Source organism: Myotis nattereri (assembly GCF_964212035.1).
Source record: "Myotis nattereri genome assembly, chromosome: 7".
Lineage (NCBI taxonomy): Eukaryota > Metazoa > Chordata > Mammalia > Chiroptera > Vespertilionidae > Myotis > Myotis nattereri.
The window spans coordinates 55,670,245-55,688,771 of NC_138082.1; the positions used below are offsets into that span (position 1 = coordinate 55,670,245).

Sequence of the window (18,527 nt, forward strand, 5' to 3'; positions counted from 1 at the left end):
TTTAATATTTTTTTATTGATTAAGATATTACATATGTGTACCCTCTACCCTCCCCACCCCCCGCTCATCCCCTCACCCCCCCGTTGTCCGTGTCCATTGGTTAGGCCTATATGCTTGCATATAAGTCCTTTGGTTGATCCTTCCCCCTTGCCCCCACCCTCCCCTACCTTCCCTCCAAGGCCCGACAGTCCAATCAAAGCCTCTCCGTCTCTGGATCAGTCCTTGTTCATCAGTTTATGTTGTTCATTATATTCCACAAATAAGTGAGATCATGTGATATTTATCCGCTCTCCAGTTCCATCGATGCTGTGGCAAATGGTAAGAGTTCCTTTTTCTTCTTCCTCTTCTTAAAGAATACCTTTCAGCATTTCATATAATGCTGGTTTGGTGGTGATGAACTCCTTTAGCTTTTTCTTATCCGTGAAGCTCTTTATCTGACCTTCCATTCTGAATGATAGCTTTGCTGGATAAAGTAATCTTGGTTGCAGGTTCTTGCTATTCATCTCTTTGAATATTTCTTGCCACTCTCTTCTGGCCTGCATGGTTTCTGTTGAGAAATCAGCTGACAGTCGGATGGGTACTCCCTTGTAGGTAACTGACTGTGTTTCTCTTGCTGCTTTTAAGATTCTCTCTTTATCTTTTGCTCTTGGCATTTTAATTATGATGTGTCTTGGTGTGGTCCTCTTTGGATTCCTTTTGTTTGGGGTTCTCTGCGCTTCCTGGACTTGTAAGTCCATTTCTTTCACCAGGTGGGGGAAGTTTTCTGTCATTATTTCTTCAAAAAGGTTTTCAATATCTTGCCCTCTCTCTCCTTCTGGTACCCCTATAATTCTGATGTTGGTACGCTTGAAGTTGTCCCAGAGGTTCCTTACACTATCTTCATATTTTTGAATCTCTTTTCTTTTTTCTTTTTTGGTTGGGTATTTTTTGTTTCTTTGTATTTCAAATCTTTGACTTGATTCTTGGGATCCTCTTGTCTGCTGTTGGATCTCTGTAAATTATTCTTTATTTCAGTCAGTGTATGCTTAATTTCTAGTTGGTCCTTTTTCATGTCCTCCATGGTCTCACTATACTCCTTGAGGGATTCATTAAATTTATCGGTGGTTTCCATAAAATTCTTGACAAACCTTATAAACGTGGCCTTGAACTCTATATCCAGTCGTCTGCCCTCCTCCGTTTCTGCCAATTGTGACCTGTTTCTTTGTCTCCGCATTTTGGCTGCTTCCCTGTGTTGATAGAGTGGCCTTGCGCGCCAGGTGTCCTGTAGGGCCCAGTGGCTCAGCCTCCCCAGTTACCTGGGGTGGACACTCTTGGTGCACTCTTGGTGCCTTGGTTGATGTAGGATCACTGGGAGGAATTGACCTCCAGGCCAATTGGCTGTGGGAAGCAGCTGTGTCTGAAGTGGGAGAATGGTCCCCCTCTGACCACTGGGTACAGTGGCTCCTGGATCTAAGGAGGTGCTAATTCAGCCCCTGCCTGAGGCCACACAGCCGGAGCCACGAAGAGGCTCAGCTGGGAAGCAATGCAAGCCGCTGAGGGGCCTTGGGCCTTCTCTTGGAAGTTCCGGGTCTGCTTGGTTGGGCTGTAGTTAGGTACATTCACATGCAAAAGCCTCTGCTGCAGCCTGGGTGGGGCGGGGTCTCAGGGAGTCAAAAGGGCGGAGAAAGAAGCAATGGCTGATTCTCCGTGCCCGGAGTCGCGCGTCTCAGTGTCCCGGTAACGGCTGCAAGCACCTCTGAGGGAAATCCGCCCTCAAGTTCGCCCGCTGCCGCCTGACAGACCAGCCTCTCCCCGTATGAGTCCTGGGTCCCCAGAGACTTCCCGGAACCGGAGTTCAGAGCAGTCGGGAGCTTGTGATTCAAAAAGACAGCCGCATCCTCAGGTGCCACCCCCTTTCCGCGCACGCGAGCCGCCTCCGTACCTCTGCACTCAGCCTCCGCAGCTCCTCTGGCTCTCAGCGTGCTTTTCTTTTCTTCTAGTTGTAGAAATTACACTCAGCCAGCCTTCCTGTTTTTCTGGACGATGTTTGCTCCGTCCTTTGGGATATTATTCAATTGTTGTGGGAGGCGACTATTTCCCGGTGTTTATCTATGCCGCCATCTTAGTTTCTTATGTTTATTTTTTTATTGATTGATTTTTTAGAGAGAGAAACATGATCTTTTTTTAACTAATTACTTTTTTTTTAACTAATGACTTTTTAAAAACTGTGTGGTTTTTAAAATTTTATTTTAGAAAGACAGGAAGGAAGAAAGGGACGTGGAGAGAGAAACATCAGTTGGCTGCCTCCTTCACGCCCCCTACTGGGGATTGAGCCCTCAGTCTGGACCTATGTCCTGACCAGGAATTGAACCAGTGACCTCTCAGTACATGGGACAATCAATGCTCAACAAACTGAGCCCACCAGCCAGGGCTGTTGTTCACTTATTGATGCATTCATTGGTTGCCTTTTTAATGTGCTCTGACCTGAGATTGAACCCACAACCTTGGTTTATTGGGACAATGCTCTAACCAACTGAGCTACCCGGCCTGGCTATTATCTATATTTTAAACAAGAAAAAAAAAAAAAGGAAAAGAACATATGGTAGACCTAGGTTTTATATTTCTTGTGAATTTAATGAATGACCAGTTGCCTAGAATTTAGTACTACACAGATAATATATTCTTAAAAAATACTTACTATTTAGCATCATTATTTTAATTAATAAATAATATAGTATAGGAAAAAGTTTTATTGTGTATATGACTCCCTTTTCCTATAATGGTATACTATCAACTTTTGTTTACTTCTTACCTACCAACTTAAATCTTGCAATTTGGAGTTTTGGTCCTCTGCATTCTTAGAATATTTTCATGTTTCCTCCTGTTTCAGAACAAAAACTAGAAAAGTGAAAGGTATTTGTTTAATAAATTGCTGTACTTTAAAAGGAAGTTTTTCTGCTCTTAATGTTCCTGTTTTATCAAAATGTATATCCTATATAATAAAAGGCTAATATGCAAATTGTCCCCTTGGGAAGTCCTTTGACCGAGAGTTCCACCAGGAGTTAGACCGCTTGCTATGATGTGTGCTGACCACCAGGGGGGTGGCACAGAACAGGGTGGGTGTCGGTGATGCGGCGCTGGCAGCGGGTGGCAGTGAAGGCGCTGCCAGCTCCAATGGGCCCTGACGACAGTGGGACCGTGGTGGGAGTAGGTGAGTGGGCATCACCAGGCCAAGGCGGGTGCGAGCGGGGGCCTGATTGCCCCACCAATTGCCCCGCAGACAGCGGCCAGTGGTGGCGGTGGGGGGTGGGGCCGCTGCCCAGCTCCTTCAGTGCCTGGGAGCCGGGTGGCGGCCCAGCTCCCTGTCATAATTATTTTCCTTTCAGTGTGCATGAATCCGTTCACTGGGCCACTAGTAAAATACAATAATCTCAGATAGTTGATAACTTACCTTTCACCTTGACTGATAAAGATATGTAGAATTTTCTTTCCTAAGATTGCTTCTTATTATAGATTAACACAATAGGATTTGTCGCATAGTCTATAAATATAAGAAATCTAGATTATTGTTATCATATTTATAAAAGGTGATTTGCCTCTGTTACCACTACTCTACTGAAATAGTTCTGTGGTTTTTTTATTGATTCTTTTTAGGGAGAGAGAAGAGAGAGAGAGAGAGAGAGAGAGAGAAAGAGAGAGAGAGAGAGAGAGAGAGAGAAAGAGAGAGAGAGAAACATGGATGTGAGAGAGAACCATTGATCAGTTGCCTCCCATACCCACCCCAACTGGTAAATGTTCAACCAACTAAGCCACATTGTTAAGAGCTATATTCTCTTTTTAAAATCTAGTGAACTTATCTCAGTCCTTATCATTACGTATATTAATAATGAGTCTTGGCTTTTTGAATCATAATTTGTCTATTTTGTATGTAATTTCCATGTACATACACATATATGTAAAACACTTCTTATTACATTTTAAAAAGCTGTCTGTTGGTCTGCCTTGAAGGGAATTTTAGATACAAATGGTTTGATTACTGCCTGAGATATTAAGGGAGTAGGAATAAGAGTAGAGCTCCTGAGGCTAGATAACCTCTATAAATAGATCCTCTCTAAATAATTACCTGAATCCCAAGCTAAAAGATACAGTGTGTTTGTCCCACAATGATTGCTTTGGCTCTATAATCCATTGCAGAGATCTTGAGACGTTGTCTGTTCCAGGAGCTAGATCCATTTCATTCAGTGAACAAAAAATTACTTATTGATCGCCTATTACAGATTAGGCATTGGGAGGAGAAAGATGCATGAAACACATTCCCTACCCTCATAGATTAAGCAGTGGTCGGCAAATTAGTCAACAGAGCCAAAACAGTACAATGATTGAAATTTCTTTTGGGAGCCAAATTTTTTAAACTTAAACTATATAGGTAGGTACATTGTTATTAACTTAATTAGGGTACTCCTAAGGCTTAGGAAGAGCCACACTCAAGGGGCCAAAGAGCCACATGTGGCTCGCGAGCCACAGTTTGCCGACCACGGGAAGGGATGATTAACACTCATTTGAAAGAATAGGTAGGTAATTGCTATATAGCTTAGACTCCAAAGATCAGATAGATGAAATACAGATTCTAGTTCTGTTATTTAAGTGTAGGTCCATTACAAAAAGTACATTTTTGTTTTTTAATAAATTCTAACTATTTTCAATGAAGCCTGAAGTTTTCTAATACTTTTGAAGTTTAGAAACTGGAAGGCTTAAGAGAGTTTAAATAGATCCCCTTTAAATTGTCAGTTAATAAAATCAAAGCATTTTCCATTGAAATACTGATATTCAGAATTCATTGCATTTTAATTACTATATCCTCCAAAAGAGATATGTCTTCTAGAATACAGGTAACTTCAAATGTTGCTACAACAAATAAAATATTTTTTGTGTAAATTTATATTATTGTTTCAGAGATTTGTCTTTGATTATTACATAACTGTCTAAATCTTAATTTTCTATAGCAGAAAAATTCAAATAGTATGTTTTTGTATCTATACATTATTAAATGTATTAAGGGAGCATTTGTCTAAAAAGTGGCACCGTTTCAAATCTTTCCATAAATTGCTTTCATGCTATATTCAATTACTGTATTTTCACTGGTAATTATATCACTTATTTTAATATATTGAATTTTGTGTCTTCTCCACAATCAAGATTTCAAATCCTTTTCACTTTTCTTAATCCCCCAACCTTCCACAGCCCCTTGCAATTTTTGTATCACACATGTTTATATTTCTTAAAATTTAAAATGTTTTAAAACATTGCAAACAGACTATAACATAATACAATGAAAATGCATGGGTGGTACTTGCTATGTTACTTTCATAAACATTAACCTTTGCCACATGCTTCAACTTATTTTCTTATTGATTTCAGAGAGAGGGAAGGGAGAGGGAGGGGGCGGGGGAGAGAGAGAGAGGTCAGTGTAAAACATCAACCAGTTGCCTCCTGTAAATGCCCCATCTGGGGATCAAACTGGAAACCTAGGTATGTGCCTGGACTGTAAATCGAACCCACCACCTTTTGGTGTATGGTATGACGCTCCGACCAACTGAGCCACACTGGCCAGGGCTCAACTTATTATTTTAAATGAAAACAGGTAATAGAAATAAAATACTCTTTTGTGTCAATTTATATTACGGTTTCAGAGATTTATCTTTGTTATACAGTAGTCTAAATTTAAATCTTAAATTTAAGAAACCTCATATATAACCTACCCAACGCCATTATCTCTCCTTCCTTTCTTCACTGAAGAGGGATTTATGTTGACTATTCCTATGAAAGTGTTGTACATTTTTGTATCACATGTTTATATGTATTTTTGTTTAGGATGTTTTAAAACCTTATAAAGCACTATACTGTATGTATCATTTTCCAACCTACTTTTTTTCACTAATGTTTGTTTTTCACATTTATCCATGTTTATTCATGTAATATAAATCAGTCTAATTACTGAATAGTATTTCATTTTATGAGTATAATACAATTAATGTATCTGTTCTAATACTAGAAATATAGGGTGTTTATAACTTTTCACGATTAGTGTCACAAGGAACATTCTTGTACTTGTTTTCTTATACCTAGCTGTGGGAGTTACAGAAGGGTGTGCTTCTACAACTGAACTGGCACCTTGAAATGATTAGCATTGAACAGTGCTCTCTGTGGATTGTACAATTAACCTTTCACAGGTCACAGGTCTGTGTTGTGACTTGTGACAGCTCTCACCTCATGGCTGTCAGCAGACTACACCTCCCGACCTTCAGCCTGTCCCCTCCACTCCTCTCAAGTGAACCCCAACCTCCTGCCATCCACACCCCCAGCGGGGTGGGGGTCGGGGCTACTGCCACCTGCTGTAAATCCCTGGTGTTTCTGAATCACATGATCTTGCAAGGAGTAGATGCAAGTTTCCATTTCTTTTGATTCTGAATGAATTTGATATTATCAGACTTAAAATTTTTACCAATCTAACTGGTTATTAAGTGATAGTTAATTGTTATTTTTATTTCTCGATTGGTTGAAATCTTAGTCATCTAAATTTCTTTTGTAAATTGTCTGTTCATATTCTTGGCCTGTTTTTCAAAATTAGGTTGTTTATTTTTTATTGTACATATATGCTACACAGTTATATGTATTGGAGATGTCTTCTCAGTGACTTTTCTTTTCACTTTGTTGAAAATATGTTCGTTGTGTAGAAGTTTTAAAATTGTTAATTTAGTTTTTCACTTTGTGATTATGCTTTGAAAAATGTTTGCCTACTGTTTTATTGTTACAGTGAATACTTCAAAACTTGTAGGCTTATAACAACAACAATAATTTTATTTCTTCTTATGGTGTCAGGAATTTAAATAGTGAAGCAGTGTGGCCTTTGCTCTGCTCTGCTCTGCTTGCCGTAGATGAAGCGAATGGGGGTCGGGTTGGCTCGAAAGCTCTGTGCTGGGATAATCTGGAGCTGTCTTTGCTCAGCCTTCAGGTTGATGCTGGCTGCTAACTGGTACCAGCTTGGCCGCCAGCCTGAAATCCTACACACTTATTCAGTGTTAAATACAAGTAGTAACAACAAACATTTATTTTTTTCTTGACTCTGTTGGGGATGTTTCTTTATTTTAATTATTATTTGTGACTGTTAATATGTTGTCATGTCAGAGAACTTTTCTACTCTTCCACTAAGTTGGATAAGAGTTTTAATCACAAGTTAGAGTTAAGTTTGCATGCTATTTTGCATTTTTAGAAGATATATAATTCATTGATAATTATAACTAGCATTAATAGCTTTTCAGAAATAGACCCGTTCTTGCATTCTCTGTATAAAACCTGCTTAATCATGATTTGTTAATATATTTTAATATTACCAGTTTAAGATTTCACAACTAAAATTGGTTTGGTTTTGCTTTCAAAATTAAACTAGCTTCATAAAATGTCTTTTTGTCTTTATCTGTCTTCTTTTTCAAGATAAATAAATAATAAATACCTAATCCAAAAGAGGGCAAGAAGAGAAGACAAAGGGACAAGAAGCGTAGGACTAGTGGAAAACAACTAGCAAGATGGTAGATTTAAATCCAGTGATGTTAATTATATTAAATGTAAATTATCTAAATATACCAATTAAGAGGCAAAATTGACAAATTGGATAAAATTCCAAGACCATACTATATGCTGTTGAACAGAAACTCATTTTAAATATAAAGACACTACAGGCCCGGTGCACAAAATACATGCATCAGTGGGTCCCTCAGCCTGGCCTGTGCCCTCTCGCAATCCAGGACCCCTCTGGGGATGTAGCAGTGCTAGAAGTGGCAGACCGCTGGGGAGGAGCCTAAGCCGGGGCCAGGCGCCACGCCACTCCCGCTCATCCCAGCCCCACTGCTCCTGCTGTGGCTGTGCTTGCTAGCTGTGAGCCCGGCTTCTGGCTGAGTGGCTCTCCCGCTGTGGGAGCGCACTGACCACCAGGGGGCTGCTCCTGCATTGAGCTTCTGCCCCCTGGTGGTCAGTGCACATCATAGTGACAGTTGACCAGTCATTCAGTCGACTGGTTGTAATGGTCACTTAGGCTTTTATATATAGATAGCCCTGGTTGGTGTGACTTGATTGGAGTGTCCTCCCATATACACTAAGGTTGTACGTTTGATTCCCTGTCAGGGCACATACTCAGGTTGTGGGTTCGATCTCCTGTCGCTTACTGGAGGCAACCAATCAATGTCCTCTCTCACATCGTTTCTTTTTCCTTCTCCCTTTCTTGTTTCCCCTTCCCCTCTCTTAAAAAAAAAATCAATAAAAAATGTATCCTCAGGTGAGGATTAAACAAAATAAATAAACATAAAGACATAGGTAAGTTAAATATAAAATGGTATAAATGATATACTCTACAAATACTAATCAAAAGAATATTGGATTGTTTATATTAATTTCAAACAAAGTAAATATCAAAGCAAGGAATTTTATCTGGGATGAGAGAAATTAATGATAAAGGGTTGCTTTCATCAAGAATTGTCAAGACAAAATTCTTTAAATTGCATCCACCTAAAAAGTAATATAATAAAGTGAACAACTATATCTCTTTAAAACTGAAATCATATTAAGTGTGAAATTTCCTGGAGAAACATACAGTAGCAAATTGTTTCAGGATTTTTAAAAGTCTGAATAAATGGTCAGTAAATAGTATCAGTATTAAAATTAACATCCCAAAATAAGAAAAACCTAAACCAATTTTTAAGGAACAGATGATCATATTTTATATAAAATTTCTCACTTTGAAGTTATTACTTTATTGTGTTTTGGTTTCTATTGTTGCTGAGGAATTGTCTGTCATTATTTCTTATGAGGCAATCTGTCTTTTTCTCTGACATCTATTGTGACTTCTTATTTTTCCACAATTTTATCTTGATGTATCTAGATGTGGATATATTTTTATTATCTTTCTTGGAACACAAAATACTCTTTCAATCTGAGAAACTGATTTCTTCCTTAATTCTAAAAAACACTGGTTAACGCTTCAAATATTGCTTCTTTATCACATTCTCTATTTTTTTCTTATGCTCTTCTTATTAGTTATATGTTGGAGCCTCTCAATATCTACTAAGTGTCTCTTAACTGTTTTTTTTTTAAACAGGTTTATTGAGATATGTCACATACCACAAAATTTACTTTTTTATTTATTTTTAAAAAAATATATTTTTATTTATTTTTTTTAGAGAAGGAGGTAGGAGAAGGAGAAAGAGATAGAAATATCAATGAGAGAGAAACATCGATGGATCAGCTGCCTCTTGCACACCCCTTACTGGGGGTCGAGCCCACAACCCAGGCATATACCCTAACCAGGAATTGAGCTGGTGACCTCTTGGTGCATGGGAAGACGTTCAACCAACTGAGCCACACCAGCTGGACAAATTCACCCTTTTAAATAAGTATACAATTTGGTGATTTTAAATTTATTCACAGAGTTGTGTAATCACTACTATATAATTTTTAGAACATTTTCATCATGCCATGAAAAATTCTCATATAAACCAGAAGTCACTTCCTATTTCTAGTAATTTACTTTCTTTATGAATTTTCCTATTCTGGACATTTCATATAAAAGGAGTTTTTCAAGATGTGGTCTTTGTGACTGGCTTCATTTATGTCATAGCATATATCAGTACTTCGATTTTGTTACCAAATAATCTTTTATTATAGGGATATACCACAATTCATTTATGCATTTATCAGTGATGGACATGTAAATACTTGTCAAATGTATAGAACAACTATGGATAATGCTGCCATGAATATTCATGTACAAAAACTACACACATGTAGATTTTGTGTGAACATGTTTTCAGTTCTCTTGCTTATATACCTAGGAATGGAATTGCTGGGTGATACGGTAACGCTGTTTAATTTATTGAGAAACTGAAATATTTACCAAAATGGCTGCAACATTTTATAATCCCACCAGCAATCTTTGAAGGTTCTTCGCATTTTTGATTTTGATAATACAGTTGTAAGTTTTGGTAAACTTAAAACTAATACTAAGTTTCAAAGGAAGCATTATCTATATAGAAAAATTTAATATAAAAGAATATCAAGGAAGGAAAATCAAATGCTAGAAAGTGATAAAAGAATGACTATACATGGTAATAAGTAAAATTGTTTACTTTTTAGAAGTTTACTTTTCACACATTAATTTTTCCTAAATAAGTGTACTTATTAGTATTTTTTTTCTTTCAAAAACAACAATTTTTTCGATTCTGCAACACAAACTGTGTCTCCATCAACTTAATTCAACTCCAACACTAATTATTCAGACCTAAGCTGATCTGACAGGATAAGGACTCTGTCCCACAAGACTGTCCTCACTTTGATGCCATCTGCAAATGGGGTCCCCAGGCTACCCATATTTCTTTCCTGCCTGGCCAACTACTAATCAGATGTTCCTATGACACCCCCTTCAGAACTTAGTAGAACTCAGGAAAGGGTTATACTTACTATTATAATTTATTATAAAGGATGCAGATGAACAGCCTGATGAAGAGGTACATAGGGTTAGGTCCAGAGTGTCCTGAGCGTAGGAGCCTTTGTCTCCAGAGTTAGTGTACACTATCCTCATGGCATGTGCATCTGTCATTGACTAATTCAGAAGCTCCCTGACCCTATTGCTTGGGGTTTTTATGGAGGTTTCATTACATAGGCATGACTGATTAAATCGTTGTCCATTGGTGCTTGAACTCAATCTCAATCCCTTCTCTCTCTGGACTTAAGGGAGTGGGGCAGAATTGAAAGTTAACCCTCTAATTGAGTAGTTGGTTTTTCTGGTCACCATCCCCTATTCTGAAGGTGTCTACACACCCCTACCCCTTGAGTCATCTCACCAGCATACAAAGACAGTAAAATTAAATTCTAGAGTTTTCTGAAATTCTGTGCCAGGAATCAGGGACAAAGACCAAATATTTATTTTTTTATTATGCCATAAGCATCTATTATATCTTAGACATAACCGTTGCTTTTATGGAACTTGGAATCTAGTATGAAAAGGAACAAACTAATAAAAAATATCCTAACAATATGAGATAAGTTATTTAGAAATAGAGATATTCACAGCTCTCGTATCCAGACTGCAGTGAGTGCTGAGTTGGAACTGGGGTTAGAGGGCAGGTGACAGATTAGAAAGTTTGCTTTTTGTCTGAAAAAAGGGAAGAAGATAAAGGGTCAGCAATGTCCTGACACTATAAATGACCGGAAAAGGCGAGGTCACTCTCACTTCAGGGTGATATACAGAGAGATTTTTATATCCAGTATAGACAATGATTTGACTTAATGATTTTATTTATTTTTTTTACTTTTTACAATGGTGTGAGAGTTAAACACATTCAGTACAAACTGTACTTCAAATTTTGAATTTTTTTTTTTTACTGTCCTAACAATATGGCAAACAGTACTCTTGGTGCTGAGCATTTGCAGGGAGCCTCAGCTTCCAGTCATCCACAGGATCATGGGGATAAACAGATAAGATACACAACTTAGTTTGACAGATGTATACTAAAAGCCTACTGTGTCAGAAACTATACAGGCTTATTATTTTACCATGAAACATTTTCTGTACCTTAATGCAGTGACCTAGCTTCTTTGGATTAAGTTAGGTTACAACAGAAAAAAATACTTGACAATGTGTTCATTGCATTAGACAATTTTGTCTAACTGTAGGCTAAAGCAAGTGTACTGAATTCATTTAGGGTACGCTAGGCTAAGTAAGCTATGATGTTTGCTAAGTGAGATGCATTAAATGCATTTTTGACTTAGGATATTTTCTATTTTAATGGGTTTATTAGGACATACTCCCATGATAAGTTGAGGAACATCTGTATTATCCTACTTTTTTAACATTTTTTATCGATTGCCCTTTTCTATACAATGAAATTCCATTAAAAATACTAGAATGAGCCCTGGCTGGTTTGGCTCACTGGATAAGAGCATCAGCCTGGGGACTGAAGGGTCCCAGGTTTGATTCTAGTCAAGGGCATATACCTTGGTTGCAGGCACATCCCCAGTAGGGGGTGTGCAGGAGGCAGCTGATTGATGCTTCTCTCTCATTGATGTTTCTAACTCTCTATCCCTCTCCCTTCCTCTCTGTAAAAAATCAATAAAATATATTTTAAAAAATACTAGAATGAAATTATCTTTCTATAGTCAAATTGATTTCTAAGTAAGAACATTTTAAGTTTGAAAATTTAAACCGAAGATCAGAATCTTTATTTTCCACCTATTAGTATTGCATCTAAGGGGAAGGTAAGGCACAGAAAAGATATATAAGTTAGTTTAACAGATGTGTATTGAAAACCTACTATGTACTGTGTATCAGAAACTACACAAGGCTTATTATTTTACCATGAAACATTTCTATATCCTAGACCAGTGATAGCGAACCTTTAGAGCTCGGCGTGTCAGCATTTTGATAAACCCTAACTTAACTCTGGGCCATGTCACATATAGAAATTTTTTGATATTTGCAACCATAGTAAAACAAAGACTTATATTTTTGCTATTTATTTTATATATTTAAGTGCCATTTAACAAAGAAAAATCAACCAAAAAAATGAGTTCACGTGTCACCTCTGACACGTGTGTCAGAGGTTCACCATCACTGTCCTAGACTTAGCTTTTTTGGATTAAGGTAGACTATAACAACAATAACAAAACTGTCTCCCAGAATTAATTGATGAAAATGATGAAATTTTTATTTATATAGATATTCTAATATTATGACAATAAAGCAATTAAAAAAGTAAAATATTTAAAAATTTTGAATTACAAATTTTTATGAGAAATTTAAATATCTTTTATTTTTGTTTTTAATAATTCTAAATATACCAACTTTTAAATATAGCAAACATTATATTCACATTATATTATACTATTTCTGCTTAATATTATAAAACTTGAAGTGAATAATTACTGAAGTACAGCATTAAATCTATATCTGTATTTTTATTGAAGCTTACTTTGTACTAGACTAGAGGCAAAGTGCACAAATTCGTGCATGGGTGGGGACCCTCAGCCTGGTCGCCGATCGGGCCTGCCTTGCCCAGTCTAGGAGGAGTGGGGGGGACTGTGGGAGGTTGGCTGGCTGCAGGAGGTTGGCTGTGGGAGCGCATTGACCACCAGGGTGCAGCTCCTGCATTGGTTGTCTGCCCCCTGGTGGTTAGTGAGCATCATAGCAACCGGTCGACCATTCGGTTGATTGGTCATATTGGTCGCTGAGGCTTTTATATATATTGATATGAGAAGAACACAGTCTGCACATTTTGCAGTATGTTGGTTATTCTTTGGCTTGCTCCAAAAACAAGCATTGTTTCATTCTGAATCGCTCACTTCACAATATTTTTAGAACTGAAGGCAGCTATTTTGAAATATTACAATTTTTATGCTTGTTTAATTCACTAGCAGTTTGAGAACAAGAATCTATTTAAATCATTTTTGTTTTGAGAATAAGGCTGGGTGGCATTAATATGTAATGCTATGTATCATTGATACTGTCACAAATATATTTTGAAATTATAAGTCAAGACATAATTAGTTAAGGAACAGATGGCTTAAATTGTTATTGGTAAATGCTACCTGTACATCACCAGGTAGAACAGAGAACATGCCAAGTATGCTATGGGGTAGGGTCATGGAACCCCTCAGATAAGGAAAAACTAGTCAATTATATAATAAAGTTCATTTATTATAACAATAATAAATTAAAATTATGTCTAATATGATTTAGATATTTAAGTGATTAAGCTTAGCAACTTTTCATGATCTTTCTCCTCCCAGCAAATTCAGTATTATCTTTGTTTCAAATTCCAGCTCTTAAGAATCACAATAAGGAAACTGAGAAGTGTTCTTTTCACATCATTTTTACCATGAATTTCAGTTGCTGATTGAATCTGATTAACTATCTTAATGATCAGTATCTTCTATTCAAGAACTTTAAAGAAAAATGCTGCCTGTCCAGACCAGAGTAATCCAGCCACTGGCCTATCTTTGGCCTCTATTGAAAGAATCAAACTAGGGTTGCCTATAAAGCTCCAAATAGGAGAGCTTTTAATTTTTTAAAAGCTGTTTAGTCCATATGAAGAACTCAGGGAGCATGCATATATTCTGTACTTTTATTTTCTTAAGCTTTAATCCATTTATTTTGTTAGTTTCTTTTGCAGTACTGCAAACTGTTTTTAATATCTACCTCTTTTTACAAAACAAAAGAAAAAAAGAAAAATCTACCTCTTTTTCTTATTACTTGACAATTGCCAGTTTTTGCTGAATGTTAAAGCAATATGCCCCTTTATAGATATCAGTTGTTCTTTTACTGGGCAATATATGGTGAGGAAGAAGAGAATTCATAGGCAGTGCACGGATTTCATATTGCTAATAGTATTATACAACAGAATGGAGATGTATTTTCTGCCTCAAAGTAATTTTGATCTGCCATCATCATTCGCACAAATTATAATCTATTATATTTTGTCACTTTTAATCAGAAAACTGCTAATAGATGACAGTATTTAAAAATTCACTGTGAACAAAACTTCTCAACAAAACAATAAATAACCCAATTTAAGAATGGGCAAAGATTTGAATATTTCTCGAAAGCAGATATACAAATGGCAATATACAAAATAAGCTAATGAAGAATATAGATCCAGAGACATAGAAACAGAATAGACTGTGAAATCTCAGAGGGAAGACTGGAGGGAGGGAGTGGAGGGGAGAAACTAACCAAAGGACGTATATGCATACTAGAGGCCCGGTGCACGGATTCGTGCACTGGTGGGTTCCCTTGGTGTGGCCTTCGGGGATCGGGCTGAAACCGCATCCAACATCCCCTGAGGGATGGAATAGTGAGCGAAGTGGCAGGTGGCTGGGGAGAAGCCACTCCCGCTTATCCCAGTCAGCTGAGCAGTGTTCCCGCTGTGGGAGAGCACTGACCACTCCTGCGTTGAGTATCTGCCCCCTGGTGGTCAGTGCGCATCATAGCTACTGGTCTAATGGTCAACCGGTCTCTTAGGCTTTCATATATGTGTGTGTGTGTGTGTGTGTGTGTGTGTGTGTGTGTGTGTAATCCATGGACAATAGTGTGGTGAAGGCCTGGGGGTGGGAGCAGGGGCAGGGTGGAGGGGGCCAATAAGAAGGAAAAGGGGACGTCTGTAATACTTTTACTTTGAACAATAGAGATAAACTTTAAGAAAATAAAAAATAAAATGGTGGATTTTATGGGAGTTTATCTCAATTTAAAACATTTATAATGATTTAAAAAATTAGAATAGTTAAGGGAGGAATACCTGAAACACATAGAATATTGCTTTGAATATTTCATATCTTCTCCTTGAATTAAAGTGATGAGTGAAATACTCTAACCATGTTGTTTTAGCAACTGAAATGCTCTTAAGTACTATGCCATTGACCACTTTCTGAGGGATGTTAAATAAGTATTCCTTCCAAACTTATTATTCTGTTTATTGCTGGAATATTTTTGACAATTCAATAGGATGAATTTCCCCAGGTCTCATTAACAAATAGAGCATTGTTTCCTTTAAGAAAATGATTTATCATCACTGTATGAATACTGTGAATAATATAAACGAACAAAATCTGCAAACAACAGTCATTTCTTCTTTGCTGTGGTTATCAGGAAACTCAAAGCTATATATTTGGTCCCCCAGTGACAAAGAGTACAGGGCCTTATGGCATGCATTTTTGAAACTATCCTTCTGGCCTGATATTATTTTCATCACTCTCGATTTCTTATTTTTTTGTATATTATGTAGCGTAGTATATTACCTTTATATCTTATTTTAGAATAGGACAGGGTATAAAGATATATATGGGATAAAGGATCTTATAATTAAAATGCAAATGTGCTTGAATAACATAAATTAATTTACACTAATATGCAATTAATCAGTTGTCTTTATGACTTTCAAATTCTTTTTTAACTATCTAACTTTTACCCTTTTGATGTTGTTGTTAATCCTTACCCGAGGATATTTTTCCATTGATTTTTAGAGAGAGTGGAAGGGAAAGGGGGAGACACAGAGAGAATAACATGGATGTGACAGAGACACATCTATTGGTTGCCTCCAGCACATGCCCTGACCAGGGCTGAGGGTCGTGCCTATAATTGAGTTAGTGCCCTTGAAAGGAGTCAAACCCTTTCAGTCTGCAGGGCTGATGCTCTATCCACCGAGCCAAACCGGCTAGGGCTAACTTAGCTTTTTTAAGGAGACAAGAGAACATGGTGGAAAGTAGTAAGCAGAGAGAAGGGAACTCTTGAAATGATGAAGATTTGTTTAAATGATTGGTATGTGAGTTGCTGTCTGTTTTAAGTAGAGTGATGAGTTACAGAAGAGTGAGGGTTCTGGAAATCCAAATGTGAAAATAGAGGGAAATGGGGAATTTCATTGGAGATGTTTTTTAAAATTGCTAGCTTTACTCTTTTTCTAATGTTGATCCTATTTAAGCCCCACTGTGCATAATGAAGTAAAAGCTGTTTATGGCATTATTTTTACATTGTGCAGCTGCATGTGTGCAGCTCAGAAGGACATTGACATCACATCATAAAATATGTCTACAATGCTTTGCATAATATTTTAACATGGCAGCCTCTATTATAAAATATTATTGTTTCTAAATGGTTTTTAATTTAATTATCTACATGTGGCACTTTCCCCTATGATTTTCAATATAGTTTAATATAATCCTTAAATTACTTACATGTCTTATATTTGTTATCTTTGCATTTCTAGCAGCAAGGTCAGATTTATGCATTTATTAGATGCTTAGTAATAATTGATTTTGCTTCTGTACTTTTCCCCATAACTTGTTGCCTTCTCTAGATCATCTCATCAGCATATAAAATGCTGTACAATTCCCCCATTTTAATACAAAAACCTTGCAAGACCCCACATTCCCCTACAGCTACTGTACCATTTCTTTTCAATCCTTTATAGCAAAACTCCTTCAAAGAGTTGTTCATATATACGGCTTCTATGTCTTCATCACAATTCCTTTGGTTTCTTATCCTATTCATGCTTTTGTCTTTATCACTCCACTAACAACATTTTTGTCTGGGGCACCAGTGAAATTCGATAAGTCCAATGGTCATTTCTCAGCCCTAAGGTTAAGTGTTTTCCAAGCAGCAATTGTCATAGTTGATCATGTCATCTTCCCCGAAACTCTTCAATTGGGTACTTAACTTTGCCAAAACCAAATTCTTAATTGCTTAATACAGTCACTACCAGAGCCACCAAACCTATTCCTACCACAGTGTGTCCATCTCAGTCCTTAGCAGCATTATTCATCCAATTGATTGGTCCAAAATCTTGGAGTCATCCTTGACAATGATGCTTTTTTCTTTTATTTAGTCCACTAGAGGCCCAGTGCACAAAAATTCGTGCACTCGGAGTGGGGTCCCTCAGCCCGACCTGTGCCTCTTGCAGTCTGGGACCCCTCAGGGCATGTCCACCTGCTGGCTTAGGCCCGCTCCCCTGGGGATCGGGCCTAAGCTGGCAGTCAGACATCCCTCTGAGAGCCCAGAAGCCCTCGGGGGATGTCCAATTGCCAGTGGAGAGCAGGCCTAAGCTGCAGTCGACATCCTTAGTGCTGCTGAGGACGAGGGAGAGGCTCCTGCCACCACCGCTGTGCTGGCAGCCATCAGCCTGGCTTGTGGCTGAGCAGAGCTCCCCCTGTGGGAGCACACTGACAACCAGGCGGCATCTTCTGCATTGAGTGTCTGCCCCCTGGTGATCAGTGTGTGTCATAGTGACCAGTCATTCCCAGTTCTTCTGCTGTTAGGGTCAATTTGCATATTACCCTTTTATTATATAGGATAGAGGTCTGGTGCATGGGTGGGGGCCGGCTGGTTTGCCCTGAAGGGTGTCCCAGATCTGGGTGGAGGGTCCCGCTGGGGTACCTGGCCAGCCTGGGTGAGGGGCTGAGGGCTGTTTTCAGACTGGCCACACCCCCTTTAGTGTGGGGGTCCCCGCTGGAGTGCCTGGCTAGCCTGGGTGAGAGGCTGAGGGCTGTTTTCAGGCTGGCCACAGCCCCTTCTGGGTGGGGGACCCCGCTAGGGTGCCTGGCCATCCTGGGTGAGGGGCTGATGGCTGTTTGCAGGCTGGCCAAGCCGCCCCAGTGGGGACCCTCACCCCATGAGCGTGTGGCCAGCCTGGGTGAGGGGCTGATGGCAGTTTGCAGGCTGGCCACAGCCCCTTCAGGGTGGGGGTCCCCACTGGGGTGCCTGACTAGCCTGGGTGAGGGGATGAGGGCCATTTGCAGGCTGGCCACACCCCGTTCAGGGTGGAGGGTCCTGCTGGGGTGCCTGGCCAATCTGGGTGAGGGGCTGATAGCTGTTCACAGGCTGGCCAAGCCACCCCCCCATGGGATCCTCACCCCATGAGGGTGTGGCCATCCTGGGTGAGGGGCTGATGGCTGTTTGCAGGCTGGCCATGGACCCCAGCCACCCAAGCTCCCAGTGGAGGCTGGCTGGAAGCAGG

General features: G+C 38.8%; 1 protein-coding gene across 1 annotated transcript in view; it reads left to right on the forward strand.

The window, feature by feature from the left end:
* Nucleotides 1-18,527, forward strand: part of BAZ2B (bromodomain adjacent to zinc finger domain 2B) — a 330,950-nt gene that overhangs the window by 117,890 nt on the left and 194,533 nt on the right. The gene's annotated exons all lie outside the window — the stretch shown is intronic.